The sequence below is a fragment of the Halichoeres trimaculatus genome, unplaced genomic scaffold, assembly GCF_033239565.1.
Source record: "Halichoeres trimaculatus isolate MK-OKI-2021-1 unplaced genomic scaffold, fHalTri1.1 fHalTri1_scaffold_4, whole genome shotgun sequence".
NCBI classification, from domain to species: Eukaryota; Metazoa; Chordata; class Actinopteri; order Labriformes; family Labridae; genus Halichoeres; species Halichoeres trimaculatus.
In genome coordinates, this window is record NW_027437182.1 from 25541200 (window position 1) to 25557477 (window position 16278).

The 16278-nt window shown below is 42.1% G+C and overlaps 1 protein-coding gene across 1 annotated transcript in view; it reads right to left on the minus strand.

The window, feature by feature from the left end:
- The window catches only part of lingo3a (leucine rich repeat and Ig domain containing 3a), a 46821-nt gene extending 31061 nt beyond the window's left edge, over positions 1-15760 (minus strand). Inside the window, exon 1 of the mRNA XM_074668472.1 lies at positions 15147-15760. The gene's annotated coding sequence lies outside the window, so the exon portion shown is untranslated. The remainder of the gene's footprint in view (positions 1-15146) is intronic.
- Positions 15761-16278: the final 518 nt, after the last annotated feature.

Below are 16278 nucleotides of genomic sequence, written 5' to 3' on the forward strand. Positions count from 1 at the left end.
GATTAACAAATACAATGAGCTCCTTGTTAAATGGCAGCAAGAAGTCAAGCGTCGGAAGAAGAAAGAAAAGAAAACGTGGCTGAGAAGTAAAGCACATGAAGCTGCTGAGCCTGAGCGGGAGAAAAAAAAAACAAAAAGAGAAAAGAAAAAAGAGATAATGCCTCAAATCTCTATCACAAGCTCTGAAAACAGGTGACCATGCAAGAAGAAAATCAGAAATATGGATGATATAAAAGAAGACATGAAAAGAGTTTTATTTTTTTTACAAGATGACAGATGAAAACAGAAAGCGGAGATGTGAGCTGCACGGCTTAGGCAAGGTGATGAGGGATTATACATTTTGACAGAGCCACAGAAGAATGAGAGCCTTGGAAATGTTTTTGACAAAAGTGAGTCACTTTAGAGGAACACAGACTGTACCCATGCACGTGTGTAAGCCTGTGAGTGTGTGTGAGCGTGTGTGTGTGTCCTTAGATGGTTAGTTGACAGCCGCACTCTCTTTTCTTTCTGGCGTAAATCTCAACTCAAGAGAGATTTCATCAGCGACTCTGCTGCTGCTGTCCGATGTTACAGCTCTGACTAATAGGACGATATGAGCGCTGACAGTAAAAATCACAAGTATGCAGAGATAAATTCAACTAAAAATCCACATACACACTGTCAACTGAGGCTCTGCAGGGACTTAAAAAGTGAACCTTGGCAGGTGACACCAGGTTGTCAGCTCCTGTGACAAAGGCTTAGGGAGAGGAAACAGAAGGCAGGGGGAGAAGGAAGGAGGAGCAGGAGCACATCGAGGATGAAGACGAGGAGATGGTGACTCAGCTGCTCTCCCTGAAGGCCTCGGGGAGGGAAGGAAAAGAAGAGAGGGATAAAGTGGCATCATGCTCCCTGTGCTCTGAAGAAGTCATCCTAGATTCCCACTCTGAAATAAAAGACAGGAGACTTATAAAACTCTTCAGGGGAATTTACCCCGAGGAGAACAACAAACTCCAGAGTAAGAGATGAGCAATCAGTGTCCTTAAAGGGGATCACTGTGCCACGCCATCTCACCAACCGTGTCTGGGAGCGGTTACAACATCACCGTCTGTAATCTGGCATGCGAGGGGGGCTTTCTCAAGTCTCTAGGTACAGCTACAGGCATTGAGTAATTGGGCCTTGCCTTCACATTAAACATAGATCCGTCCTGACATCACACAGGAACTCAGCACTGGGTGTGCCGGGATAAAACAGAATACAAGATGGAGTTGGAAAAACACACTCTGCACCACACCACAAGAGAAAAAAATAGAAAGATAACGGAACTCGTCCATGCAAACAGAAACAACCGCAGCTACATCCTGACATAGAAATTATTCACAGGCTCTCTTGAATCTATTTACTTGCCATCCTCTCTACACCAGGAGATCCAATGAAAGTGGTTCTGATGAGAGAAGACAGAAGCAAGAAGGAGCAGGAGTGAAAAAAGAAAAATCTCCTCACGACAGTTATGGCCGTTCACAATGCGGGACGTAGTGAAAGAGGAGCACACAGGGTCGGCTTTGAAGGAGATGATTTGGTTTTTTGACAGGGTGCTGTCATGAAGAAGCCGATCCTCGATTCTGTGATCAATGTTTTTCTAAGAAAAAATAAAAAATGATGAATAATTCATCTCTAACCAATGACAGGCTTTTTGAAGACAGAGCGTCCTCTTCAGCGCCCTCTCCGCTCGCTGCCGGAGCCTTTGATGTTTCCATGACGTGCCCATGATGTCCAGAAGCGGGTTGGCCTCTTCACCTCAAAGTGTGCAATCAGCACAGATCAGGAACATGGGCTGTGCAAAGGACACAGACTTTGTTTGAACCAAAAATTTAGGTCATTGAAAGAATTTTCTTGCTAACAGTCTTCATCCAGTTGGGGGTGCCTCTACTTATTAACACAAAGGGAGTCTCTGAAGCCCCTTTTCCTACAAACAGTCTGGTTTGGATCAGTACAATTTGGTAAAGCCTGATCATGATTGTGTTTTCACAGCCAGCCGTGCCTCCTCTTGGAAGCAGCGCGTAAGCCGGATAGCTGCATCAGTTATGTAATAGCCTGATGCCATAGCAGCGCAACACAGCATACCATGCTAATAAATCCAACAAAGAAGAAAAACACTACACAGTAAACAATGAGCAATGATGGACGACATCCAGCAATTCTTCTTCTTTGTGATTTCCATGTGGCTCTTTGTTAGAAAATGTAATCAAGCTTTGTTTCAGAGAAGGTTGTGTGCTGCCAGGAGAAATACAGTTGTTGCACAGTAAGTGACGATTCTTTCGACCAATCAACTGTCTGCAGTGTTGTAGCTCCACCTTCTGGGGTCGGTTTCGTCTGCCTAACAGAAGAGTCAGAGGATGGTACAGTTCTTTTCTTTGTGAATCTGTCCAATTAGTCAGTCAGTGAACTGCTTGGTAGAAATAGGACTTGAGATATCAGTACCACCTCCAATATGTATGTTTAGTGTTCCCCTGCAGTAAACTAAATATATCTTTATCCAAGTCTTCACAATTAAAAAACAAGGTTTAATTTTTTTTTCTCAGGTTGCCCTCAAAGAGAAGGGCGTGGTTTCCTTCTCTTTGGCTAGCTTCTACTTGGCAATCGAAAGCTAACATGTAGTGGTGTGTGACTAACAGGCTGTTTAAAGCATTGAACAGAATCTTCTTAGAGCACCCCCTGGTGACTGGCAGAAGTACAGGTTTTCAAACAAATGAAAAATGAGTGAAAGTAAAATTAAAACACATCAGACAAAGAGTTTCAGACATGCTGTCTATGGTAGCAGTTGGTTCAAATCATGCTGATTTATGTTTGAAGTGTTTGCTTGCTGGATAATTTGATATTTAAAAGAGGGGATCTGACATCATGATTGACAGCTCTGTTAATGAGCGCAGCCCCTGCAGCGTTCTCCACTAGATGGGCCAGCGGGGGGAGGGATTGGGACAGGAGCAAGTGAACCCAAAGAAGAGTCATTTCACTCTAAGGCCCTGTTTGCACGACAACGTTTCATCTAAAAACTCTAAAACGCAGTGGAAAAAATCTGCATTTACACGGAAACGCAGAGGGACTGAAAACGCTGTAGTAAGCATGCCAAGCCTGTAGGTGGTGCTATAGTGTCTTGTCCAGAAGCCGCTTTTGGGAGATCTCCACCGAAGTAGAATTGAGCTGAACATCTGGAATACAGAGGAATACTGAGTTAAAAAGTGGAGCAACAGATGCATTTTTTGTTGAAAGACAGTCAGCAGATTTAGCAGATACAGCAGCACAAGCACAACACGGTAGTTTGCGACGATTGCAACAACGGTACTGTTGTCCTGTTATATGCGCTTGCGTGAAGGGGAGTGTGACGTCAGCGTTTCCACAGAAAACGCCGGCTTACTGTTGACACGGCAACGGTGTCGGCAGCGTTTCAGAAAAATCCCTATCTGGAGGCTGTTTTCATAAGTTTGTGTTTGAGGTCAGCTGAAACGCTGTTTCCCGTGTGAACGCGAGGCTGAAATGCAACAAAACTTTTGCGTTTCACCCTAAAACTGTTGTTGTATAAACGGCCCCTAAACGAGCACTGGTCTAGGGTATCTGTGACACAGTACGAGTTTATCAAATGTGTTTGGGTTAACAGAGGGTATGATGTCAGATCTGCAGCTTCTTCTCAGACCTTTTGCTCTGCTGGAAGTGATACTTTGGCTTTACTTCCTACAGTAGGTGAAGAAAGAGGTGCTGTCCATATGAATTTAAAGTCAGTAGTCCACCCTCTTGTTCAAACCGTAGACTGTATATAAAGTGGACAGCATGGCTCCGCCATTTACCATTGTACAGTTTTGAAGCCAGAATACCCCTGTCACAGACGCAGCCATTAGCAGCAGTTGTGCAGCCAGAGTCTGCAGCATAAAGACGATGAGGGATTCTGGGAGAACCTGAGTAAAGCCAGGTGACAAAAATAATTATTTGGGTTTTTTTTTTTTTGAGAATTTAATCACTTCTTGACTCCCCCTCCCAACATATTTTACAATCCCTGAAAAAAAGACACAAGAATGGCAGCTGTCAATCATCGTTAAACATGAAATAAAGCCTCATTTTTAACTTTTTAAAACTAATGAAAACTCAACTTTTCAGAAAAAAAGAGGACTTGAACACAAGACAGGCAAATAATATCTTCAAATCACCACAACAATTGGACGTGAGAAACATTTCTACGAGGTGTATTAATTTTTTAAAGTTTGACCACAGCCCATCTGGAATGACTGGAGAGACAGATTTTTTGACATATACTGCAGCCAGCCACCAGGGGGAGCAGTTTTTGTGACGACCTCACTTCAAGCTGAGCAAGATGACGTCCATTTTTTAACAGTCAATGGTTAAAACAGTGCTTCAAGAACTCAAGGTACTGACAACCAAGACGCCAAACTTGACTCTCAGAAAGTACATCTGTTATTAAGAAGCACTGGAAAGTATCTATTCACAGCAGCAAGCACACGTAATATTCATAGGCACTCCAATAAACACATTAACATAACCTTTTGCTTTTCAGGAGCAGCAAGCAGCCCGCCTCCATGTATAAAAACAGACCCACTTCACAGAGTGTTCAGTCTTTTTCAAGAGTGAAGCATCTATGAAGCTCCACACAAAAGAATAGAAACTCGCCACAGCAGAGAGTTAGCTCAAAGCTGAGATTCTCAACAGACAACTCCTGATCAAACACTTCTGACAGGCAGGCGGGATCCTTCTGCTCGCAAAAACAGAGAAAGAGAGGAAGAGGAAGGGAGGAAGGCGATGGAGGAAGAGGAACCACAGTCTGTTGAGCACAATCTCATCACACCCATCTGTCACAGTTACGCATGGACACATACAGCTGCAGATCTATTAGTTCAAATGATGCTGAAAGAAAGCAGACGAGAGATTTTCTTTCTTTTAGGCTTCACATTCTGTTTCAAACAACAACGAAAAGACTGAAAGATGTCGCCATCTCTCTGAGGTCGGATGTAAAGAGTGACTCACTATGTACATGAATAAAAACAATGCCCCTGTTATCAAGTATCAAAAAAAAATGCATGTCAAGATTTTATAACCAGCTGACATTATGTCACTCCAGTACTCTGAAGTGTCTATTAGAAATGGACTACTTTAAAATGAGGTACGCTCTCTATTTCACATTATTTACAGATCATCTTAGAATTGAATAAGTCTTGAAAGCTACAATGTCACACAAAGTAAAATATCCAGGGTGAAAAAACCTCTCGTGTTCAAGCTAAAGGTCACCTGAAAATAGCCGTGCAGCACCAATTAACAGAGCAATAATGAAGTTATGTGTTACGTTTTTGGCAGCAGGCAGATGGTCGAAACACCTCCCAGCTACGAGCTCTAAAACGCTAATGAACACAGGAAGTACAAGAAGACATAACCGACCTCAGTGGGACCTCGACATTATTGAGATGTATGAAATAAGGAGGAATGCAATCGAATCCCTCAGGGCCTGAGAATCTTAATGACGATACAAATTATCTCTTCCATGCCTCGCAGCGCTTAACGAGTGAGGCATCCTCAGATCACACACACCTCTGGGAATAATGTTCGTCTTTTGGCCGTATGGATGTTATCAGGCTTTGGTAATAAATAGCTCAGAGCTGAGACTTCCTTTTCTTCTTGTTACCGTGCATTTTTTTTTTCACAATCCACTTAAAAGTTCTTCCACCACAATATGTCTGGAGAATATAATCATTCTGTCATGTCTTGTGTCTTGACATATCCAGAAGTAGGGATGAGTACCTTTCACATTTGAAACGATACGGTACCGATGTGCGGTACCTGGCAATCCGTATCAATACTCGATGGTCCTAATCTTCTGTTATTTTGTGTGTGTTTATGTGGTAATAAATATTAATTTGTATGGTAATAAAATCTCAAAGTTTGTCAATTAAACATATTTATTCTCAATATGTACACTTACAATGCTGTGCTTAGGTCCAGCATGGAAAATGGAGGCTTAACTTAGTATGAACCCAAAAGTAGTATTGTTGTGATTTACTTGTAAGAATGCAAACTTAAGCTGCGTTTCTGCGTTTTTTTTACCAAATGTCTGTTTTGTAGCAAATGTTGAAATTTATCTCGAACAGGTTATGAGCTGCACTTGCATGCAGGTAACTCTTTGCAGTGATAAATAAATCATCAAGTTAACCCCCAAAGGGAGCAAGAATCCATTACGGCAGATTGCGTCATGCTATCACCTAAAACCTGGAAGTAAATGATCAATTCCAGTTGGATGGAAACTGCTCTACAGACACCAAAGCACTTCCTAAAAACCAATCAAATACAGATTCATTGATATGAAGAATCTGAAAAAATTACCCCATTACACTGCAGTCAGTAGTTTAGTTAGTTAGTTGTTAATGTTTACATGTTGGGCAGAGGCTGGGTACCTTTTTTTCTAAACCTGTTTCCAGTCTTAGCTTAATTCCAACTACAGAGCAATGGTACTGATGTTGATCTTATCCAGCTCTCTAAAAATGAGCATAAGCTCATTTTTTTAAGTGAAAATAGGAAGAAACACTTAATGAATGATACATCTGAAAGGTTTAAACCCCAGCCTTGTTTCATTCCTTTCTACTTCTAAGAAGCATACAAGCTACAAAGCACACATGAAAGCTTTCAAAGGATTCAAGCAAGGAATACATTTAAAAAGAAAAAAAAGGCGAAACGGGAAGTTAAATCAAGCAGAGACAAACAGAGAGAACTGCTTCACGCTGCAGTTCACTCTCATCCCTCAGTTCTACTGATCTCCACTTCAGGAAGATTGATTTGATCAAGTGATTATCTGATTTATGTTCAGCGGCTGAAAAGGAGATAAAAGTCAGCTTTAGCTCTGGCGGTGTGATCAACAGAGCAGAGAGAGGGGGGAGCATTTGGGGTTAATGACTGATATGAAGACGCAAAGAGGCATGAATCTTTAATCTTCATTTATACTGACGGCTCTCTGGGATATTTAAAATAGGTTCACAAGGTTCAGGGAACAATTTCTTAATGAGGATGAGAGAGAGAGACGCAGACAACACCTGAGAGAGCTCCCTAAACACAAACACAGACGTGAATCTCATGTGCAGTAGGAGTATTTATTTTTGTACAACTAATCACATTAATCTTGACCAAAATGCATCATCGTCTGACTGAAAGCCCCAGAACTCAAAAATAGCGGGTGGATTAATTATTATGGGGCTGAAAAGGCCTGCATGGAGTAGCACACAGGTGACTAATGCATGTATTGTTCTCACAGAGTCTCATACGCAGGGTAGAAGAGATATCAATCACAAATATAACACCACTTTTGATTGCCAAACCAATTACAAAGGACTGGTGTGTGTGCATATAAGTGTGTGTACACTGAGGTGCAGCTACAGGCATCCGAATTTAATTAGCAATTTCAATCTAATCACAGGATGTTTTTCTCTAAATCCCACAAAAGTGTGTGAAGCTTCAGGGCTGACGGGAAAAAGAAAAATGAAATTGATAAACGTCTGCGCTTGGGCTGAGACTTCAGAGTCAGTGAGGAGAAAACACACAGCATGTCATGTGTTAATCCAATTTCATTCATAATTACATAATTGAAGAGAGCTGATTAAAGAGCTATTTTGTGTGCAGGGCCCATGGAGAGATGGTTTGAAAGATGTGTGTAACTTGAGTCAACCCGCAGGACACAGCTGGCTCTTCCCAGATACAGTCAGCCATGTCTGCACGCCTCAGCTGCTACAAATGTGCTCCATAACAAACTGATACCCTTCAAGGATGCAAGTAATGACATTTCTGGATTCTACCAGCTGGCTTAAATCACTAACATAAATTGTAAAGGGATTAAGAGTAATAATCCAGTATTTAGAAGAAATGTGGCATCAGTTTTGCAAATGTGTTTTTGGAAAAATAATATTAATGCAGCTGGTGTCAGAACTACAAAGAGAATTTACTTAAGTTTTCCAGACAACTCTTCCAGAAAGCTGTCTTGATATCTTTACCCTCTCTCTTAAAATTTGATAACTTTTATACTTAGAGCAGCAAAACATTTCAAAGGATATTTGGGTAAAAAACAAATAGATCTGAGGATTTCAAAGTGAGGGTGAAAACAAAAAGATGTCCTTCAGTGCTCAGCGTCTGAGGTTAAAATTCACACCTTCAATCAATCACATTATACGGACATGCTGATGTAGCTGCAGGGCTCTGACAGAGGACCTCTTGGTTATAGACAGGGTGTTGTTTTGATGTTTTTTCACTTTGTGAAGACTGCGCTTGAGGGTGCAGGGATCCCATAATCTGATAAGGATACACTGCAGTACGAATGCCCTTTACTCTGTTTATCTGCCGCCGCTGGCTCTCAGCTCATTAGGTGTTCACTGCAAGCATCGCTGCTATGTGAATACTGTCTGTATCATAGAGGCAAAAGGACGGTTCAGGACAATACAGAGTGCCAGTGAGGACATAACTCTGTAGGTTTCTTCAGTTCAATGAGTCACGAAGATGACTTTTAAGAAAACATTTTCAGTGGTTTTCAGGAGAATGGAGCAGCATCACAAAAGGTGTGTTTTAAACTCTGACTGTATATAAGAGAAGAAGAAGATGTGCCTCTATTTCTGACCGTACAGAGATATAAAGCCTAAATATCGTCTTCTTAGACATGAGCAGAGGTGATGTGGCTGGTGGAGCCACAGGGGTAAGATCAAACCTCTTCCATAGAGACGTGCGACTCCAGGCTCTTTTTATCTATAAAATGCTGAAGATCTCTCAGGTCAAAACAGTTTACATCATATACAGGTTTCTGCGCTGACTGCTATGGCAAGTCTAATTACTCTTATATGAGCATTCATTTTGTTTTCCCTAGCGACTGTTTGTATGTTTTTCTGTTGCTAAGCACCGCCCTGTTGACTATGGCTGCCTTTTGCAGCAGCTCTCTCTTTTTTGTCCATTTCTTGTAATTTTTTCATCTCCTTTTCGTAATCTTTGTATTTGGAGTGGATCATTACTTTGTATGGCCCATTTGTTGGTCATGGACACCAAACTTTTTGTGTCTTCAGTGATATTTTTACTACTTTTCCTCCTGTGTTTGTCTGGAGATCCTACATGTAACCATGGCTGCATTGTTTACATGTGAACTCAGCTGTTAGCAGCCTGTAGCATGTCAATGCTAACTGGTGTAAGGCCTGATGTCTTCCCACAAGGTGAGGAGAAGGAGCTAAGTGTGAGCTAAGAAGTGACAACATGGACCTGTCCTTCCATCCATCGTTATTGGGAACGTAAGATCTGTCTCCAACAAGATGGACGAGCTAGCTGTGCTAACCCAGCAACAGAGGGAATACCAGAGGGCAGAGTAGCATCATGCTATTCACAGACATGGCCAACAGAGCTAACATCAGACACCAACGCCACATGGAAGAGCTTCACCTGCTGTGAGCAGACAGGATCCAGGAGACAGAGCCTGAAGAAGCTCAGTCCTGGACCCTGTGGAGGTGGAGGCTGGCTGAACTGGAGAATGATGGACAAGCTGTCATCATCTATTTTCTTATGGACCTTTTTGCACTTTCTATACACTTTCTTACTTTTGATTTCTTGATTGCTGCCGTGACTTCAATTTCATTGTTCTTGTTGCAATGACAATAAAGTTCTATTCTATTCTATTCTATTCTATTCTATTCTATTCTATTCTATTCTATTAATACATGGACATAGTCTTTGTGACGTCAGCTGTTTGAAGGGCAGAGTTTTGAAGTCTATTGTTGTGAATCAAATTCAATGTATTTAAAATGCTGAACTCAACCCAACTTTCAGTCAACCTAGAAAGAGGAAGGAAAGTGGCATAAAGCCAGGCCTCGTGCCTCCAGTTGTGCAAAAAAGATATGGAAAAAAATCACTCTCTGTATGGTGTGGCCATTAGAGGAAAATCTAATGAACTTGTAGCATGAACCGTCTTTCAGATAAAGCCAGCTTTGTTGAAAACAGATACAGCATCATGCTTTGGTATTTTTTAGCAAAGCTACTTTTTGAGTGCCTTTGCATAATTTAAGTGTTGCAAAATTTATAAGGAAATGGTTTATCTGTTCCAGCTGACAGCTGCTGTATTTGTATTGCATGATTTAACTCTTAAAATGTCCTTCAAAATCAAATGACTTTTGTATTTGCAATAACAACCATGATGAGTGCAACAAGTCCTAACAACAAGCATGTCAGTGATGATTTTGATGATGATGATGTTGATGATGATGGTAATTGACTGTTCCAGTGGGTTGGCGTTGATTGAAGAAGATAATTCTGCAGAAGCTGTTGCCCAAACTTCAGTCAAAATCAATCACAATCATTCATCATCCACTTCTGTCGGCACCAGCTCTGAATGTAACCTCAGCGTTTTGTTTAAAAACAGGTCTTATGATAGTGAGGATGACTCTCTCCTGAGCATCAGGAGCCTTCAGTTCTATTTTCTGCAGCAATCTCAGTCATGACGCTCGATCCATAGCGGAGAATATTGTTTTATGGCTGGCCAGTCTCAGCGCTTCAAGCTGCCAGCAGCAATAGAAATACATAAAATGAAATGAGGCGGAGCGAGGGACAAGTATATAAACTCCTCAAATACCTTGCTCTTCATCCCATACAGGAGTCAGGAATGAGGCACTTGGTCTCCTTTTCACTCAAAGACAAACACCTGAAATTTCTCTCAAACCACTGAGTGAAGGGATATCGAAACAGTATTTCTTATATGAAGACAAAAAGGACTCTTTGTTGCTTCGTCAAAAGCCAAATGAAAATAGCTCTACGTTATAAAAGTCATGTGGAGTACTTTCTAAAATCTTTCCTACTGTAAGTGTAAGTGCACTGCCTACATACACTCATGAGATTCCTTGGCTCTGCACTTATGTAATCCTACGGCCATCTCATCTCGTATTCTCTTATCCAGAGACCTCAGCAGACATGAAATATGCAGCATCTAAAAGCTGTTTTTCTCACCCCTCCACTTCCTCCCTGTATCCCGCCCTGTGAGGCTCCAGTCCTCCCGAGCAGTTCTGGTGAAGTTAGACAGAACTTTTCTGTTTAAATAGGCCAAATGTGATTCGTGAAGACTTTGGAGAAAAATACTGAGAGAGCACAAACTTCAGCAAGGCATCCAGATAAGCAAGGAACAGATTAGAGAAGAGTTAGACAGCTACTCTGGTATTTCGTCGGATGCTTTGGTGCTGTGACGGTGTGTACACTGCTACACAATTTATGAAAAGGTTGTGCACCGACAAATCACTGTAACCTAATAAAATTTGAAATTATAGATGAGGAAATTTCTGAGTGGGTACTTGGGTTAATTGCATCACCTTCAGACAGAAGAAATACATCCAGCAAAGGTACATTTTCTCCTCACCATCAGAGCACTGCTGGTTTCTGCTTTACTCCTGCGCTGATGTTTTTCTTTAGCTTTGATCTGTTGGTTTTAAAGAACAGAACAAAAGCTCTGCAGCTGCTAATGGCTACCCATATAGTTCCTAAAAAAGCACTTCATACAACATACGGGCACATACAGTTTCAGCGAACAAACGGCACTCATCACTGTCATACTCGTGTATAGGGAGCCTCAGCCTATTTTAGGCACTGGTTAAAAGCATGGTTTGAAAAAAAACCTTTTTGTGAAGCTTAAAGCAAAGAAAAATATATCTGGGTCTGAATCAGCTCTGTAATACTGAATGTCTTTAACAGATTGCAGCTCATTTTAATCACAGACTGCTGATACTTCCCCCTTCAAACCATGTGTCCACTACAGGTGCCAGGTGGGGAAAGAGTGAGGTATCTCAGCTACTTTGAATTAACAGAGGTTAAAATGTTATTTAAAGGCAAAGATGTATATTTTTTAACTGATTGTCCTTATAGATAAACTCCATACAGCCAGACAACTGACAGACAGTAATGAGCTAAAATTGTTAATAGTTAGATTAAGAGGAGGCTAATCTTAAATTGCAGTAGAACGACACTAGAGGAGGCTTCGTCAGTATCTGTCAGCCATTGTCAGGGTGTACTGAAGAGGAAGAGTGGGTGGCCGATCAGACACTGCAACAGCATGGTTTAAAAAAAAATGCAAATGTGTTTGAAAGGGTTAATACTGGGATGTACAGTAAAGTGCCTTGATTGATCACAAGTGGTGATCAAGGGTGGTGCTTTATAAGTGCAGTCCATTAACCCTTTAGCTTTAATTGGTTTAAAGAGCAAGCTACTGAAGCAGAAGTGGTGGTGACATAAATGTAAACTCAACCCAACTGCAGACACTAATACAGATATATAAAGAATAGTATATATCTCCAGACATAATTTGTATATTCTTAATTCAAAGTTGAACCATTTCAAATGAAAACATTGAAAAAATAAGAAGTGGTAAGGGTTGTTGTCTCAGTTCATCCAGCGAGCTTGCATTTCCCATTTTGTTAAAGACCAGAGGTCACTGCTCTGAGGTTACCAGGTCATCCATCCTCCATTGTCACACATGTTAAAAGAAGCAGCCATGTTTGCAAACAGCAGACTTGTAAAGGCCCAGATGCTCTCTTGGCTATTTGTGAGCTTAATCTTAATGTCTGTAACAGCATTACAGCAGCCAGAAAGCAGGAGGATGGCAAACACACGCTGGCCTGTGATCATTCCAGCTGGACATCCTAACAGAGACAGCTGACATGTCAGTGTGTCTGCAGGTATCTGGCTTCCTCTCTCCTCATCCTCCTTCTCTCTCTCCACCACTTAATACCTCCTTCTTAACTCCACACTGCCCTCACCACATGAGCAGCAGTGCCCTCATCTTGCTGACAACAGATGCATCTCTGCTTTTACTGCCCTCGTAAATACTCCACAGTTGAAAAAACAATGAGGCTGACCGCTGGCAGAGTTGAACTGAGGTAGTGTCACTATTGAGCACAGCTGACAGCTTTACGTGCAACAGAAAAGATCAAAAAGTGTAGGTGTAGTAATGGACAAGACTAACTGATTCAACAAAGCGCTCAGAGGACCACATAGACCTGTCAGCACACTTTTCATTACTGACACATAAATCTGACAAATAGGGATGCTAAGTGGCACCTCGGGTACCATTAAGTGCTGTCGTATAATTGCCTCCTCCTCCGTGCTTGTTTTTTCTCTTGATTTTTTAGACAGTAAAAGCTGCTGCGACTCTCATCAAGCAGGCTGCAATCTCGCACTCTGATGACGTGCTGCACAGTCATGTTCATTCAAAGCCATGCTGATTATAAAATTGATTAAAACAGAAAACAGAATGAAAAAGGATGTTTTCTCCTCACAGATTATGGCCTAGCGGGCCAACACAAATGCTGTGGCACTAACATCCGTCTTGGGTGACGCAGTCACATTAGAACAGTACTTAAGTACAAGCATTTGAATTTTGCATTTACATTTGTCTCCAAATGCACTTCGTTTCTTTACTGACCATCTTCCTTCATCAATAAAAGACCCTCCATATGAATAGATTAAATGCAGTCCGTTGCAAAATGGGAATTGAATATTCTGCATTTCTGCAAACATCTGGCTCAAAAGCATAGGGGACCTCGTATGTTGGAATAACATGAGAGATTGAAGAATAAATATTTATAGGAAATAAAGTGGAGAAAAACTTAATCAATCATATATGAGGAGGAGCACTCAGCCCCTCCATGTAATCATTGCTGTGGATACCGAGAGGGTGGGCGGTCCTTATGGTGGCCCAAGATGCACGAGTGTCCACACTGCCGACTAATGTGGATAAATGTGGTCCAAGATGGCTTCCATGAGTGGCCTGAGTGATCTCATCTATATCCATCAAGACCCCTTGAGGAGTGTTTGGACCTGTAGTTAACACTGTCCACTTGTGATCAGGGCCTGTGGGATATACGAATTCAAGGACATTTCAAAGGACTAAATGGAGCTGGGTTTCCAGCAAACAACCCTTAAATAAGTGAATGACTAGATCTAGATCCAGTCTCCTTCAGGGAATCTACTTCCTAATTCTTGAGTGCACTCTGTGTACCCTTCTGCCTGAGTAACTTGTTATTTCTCAGATTCACAGCCTGAGATGTTCAATGTTTGTGGTGCAGCACAAACCTGGATATGCCTCAGTCACACACAGTACCCAAAAGTAACAGCTTGGTTTTAATTGGAGATATGAACCTACAACACAAAAATGATGCACGATTGAGCAGGTGTGTGAAGTTCTGCATCTGCATAATTGAAATTACAACGATCAATCAGTTGAGGACTTTTTGCCAAAAGTGAAAATCTCTCTATGGTAAAAGTAAGTGTAGAATTAGTGCCTGAGGGGTAGACTGGTACCCTTACGGCTAGTTCAAGTCCAGTCAGGCACCTTTCAGCTCTTATTGCTTTCATTTCCCTCCACATCAGCTCCATAAATTAAACCATAATCCAACTTCAATTTAAAACATTATTTGAAGACAATTTCTGTGTCTGCTGGAATCGCTGGTAGAGCTGAAAAGCGAAGTCCCCGGTAGTCCAGGAACAAGATTAAAGTCAAACAGTAGTGAGACCTTTAACATAAAACCAGCTTAATTCTCACTGCGCTAAGCACTGAACAGATCCACACAAAGGCAGGAGCAGAGCTGGGAGAGGGTCTGAGCAAACACAGGCAGGGGCTTAGATATGTCACACCGACGACAGGCACAGAGCCTCTCACACTGAGATGACTGCAGGGATCGATCAAAGGCTGCCTTCCCCTCTCCAGCCCACGTTTAGATCATTAAAACCTAATTGAGAAGTGGTGAGAATCATACACACACACAGAGAGGGGAGAGAGACAGAGTGGATGTGCTTGCATGGATACACAATCTCAAGGATGACAATAGGAAAGCACAGGCAGCGTGATAAAATTAGAAAGATGTCCATGTGAGTTAGAGAGTGAATCGATCAGCTGGGACTGCACCATCACAGGGAGAGGAAAGGACTCAGGGATAAATTAGTGTCAGGGTGATCAGAGGGTGAGAGTCACACTGGTCATCTGTTAAAGCGGACTCTAACAGAGCAAACTGGATCAAAGGGGGGACACAAGCAAGGGGCAGCAAGTAAAAACACATCAGATCAAGTGAAGAGACAGATAAGTGTGTGTGCATGTGTGGAGGAAAAGAAGTGTGAAGTTGGCTCACCCAGGACTAGAACTTCCACTGTGCTCCATCCACATCTGTAAGCCTGGAGGAGGTGCTGAGATCACTGCTTGTCTGCTTCAGCTGGGTCTTTGCAGGATGGTGTTGCACCTCCAGCTTCTCCAGACACTGAGCGTCCTCCACCTCTTCCTCCTCTTCCAGCAGCAGCAGCAGCAGCAGCAACAGTGACTGGACTGGACTGCATTCACTCACCTTCCCTCCTCTTTCTTTTCTCCACCCAGAGCTGCTGCTGAATTATCTACCGCCTCCTAAATGAGCTCCCTGGCTCTCCGCTCTCCTCCTCTGTGCTGTGAAGGCAGCAGGAGCTCCTCTCCCGGCGGGCTCCCGGCTCTGTGTGTCGGAGAGGCGGTGAGGGCTGCCACCAGCGGCAGAAGGCAGCTCGGACTGACAGAGCTCTCGTTAGTAGATTGCATGTGTATGAGTGTGTTGGCATTTGGTGTGAGAGTGTGTGTATGGGATGTGTAGCGTCGCGCGCGCTACAGTGTGTGTGCGCGCGCCTCAGTGTGTTGATAGAAGACCTGGCTGCTATTCACTGGGGCTCATCTGTGCTGCTGCTGCCGCGCTCTCCCTCTCTGTCGTACTCGGACTGCTTTGTGCTGCATTCACGTCCTGTGGGGGAAACGGAAAAACAGACTTTCTGAATTTAGCTGCCTTTTATAAGGTGGATATTTTCCTCAGGGATAAACTAAGCCTATAGATAAAAGTCCAAGAGGAAAAAAGTAAAACTAGACAACAACAGAGTGAGGAAAAATGTATAGCCTATGTAAATACGTGGAAAAGAAATGTGCAAAGATCAGTGTTGAGAAAATTATTTGTAGTGCAATTAGTTGTAGTCATTTGTTACTTTTCCAGAAAAGAAGTTAAACTAGTTATGGAAATACTCATTCATCATTATTAATTAGTGACTAGGAAAAGCAATTTTAGCGATACGTTAAAAAAAAAAAACCTTTGGTTTTGCAAAAGAAGTCCGTTTTTGAGCAGGTTTTGCTCTGGGACATATATTTTGAATGTATGTTATGACGTTAATGTGGTGTTAAGTTGGTGAGCAGGCTAGTTTTATTCAAATTTGCATTCACCAGAATGAAGTTGAAATTTTACAAATATAGCCCAAAGC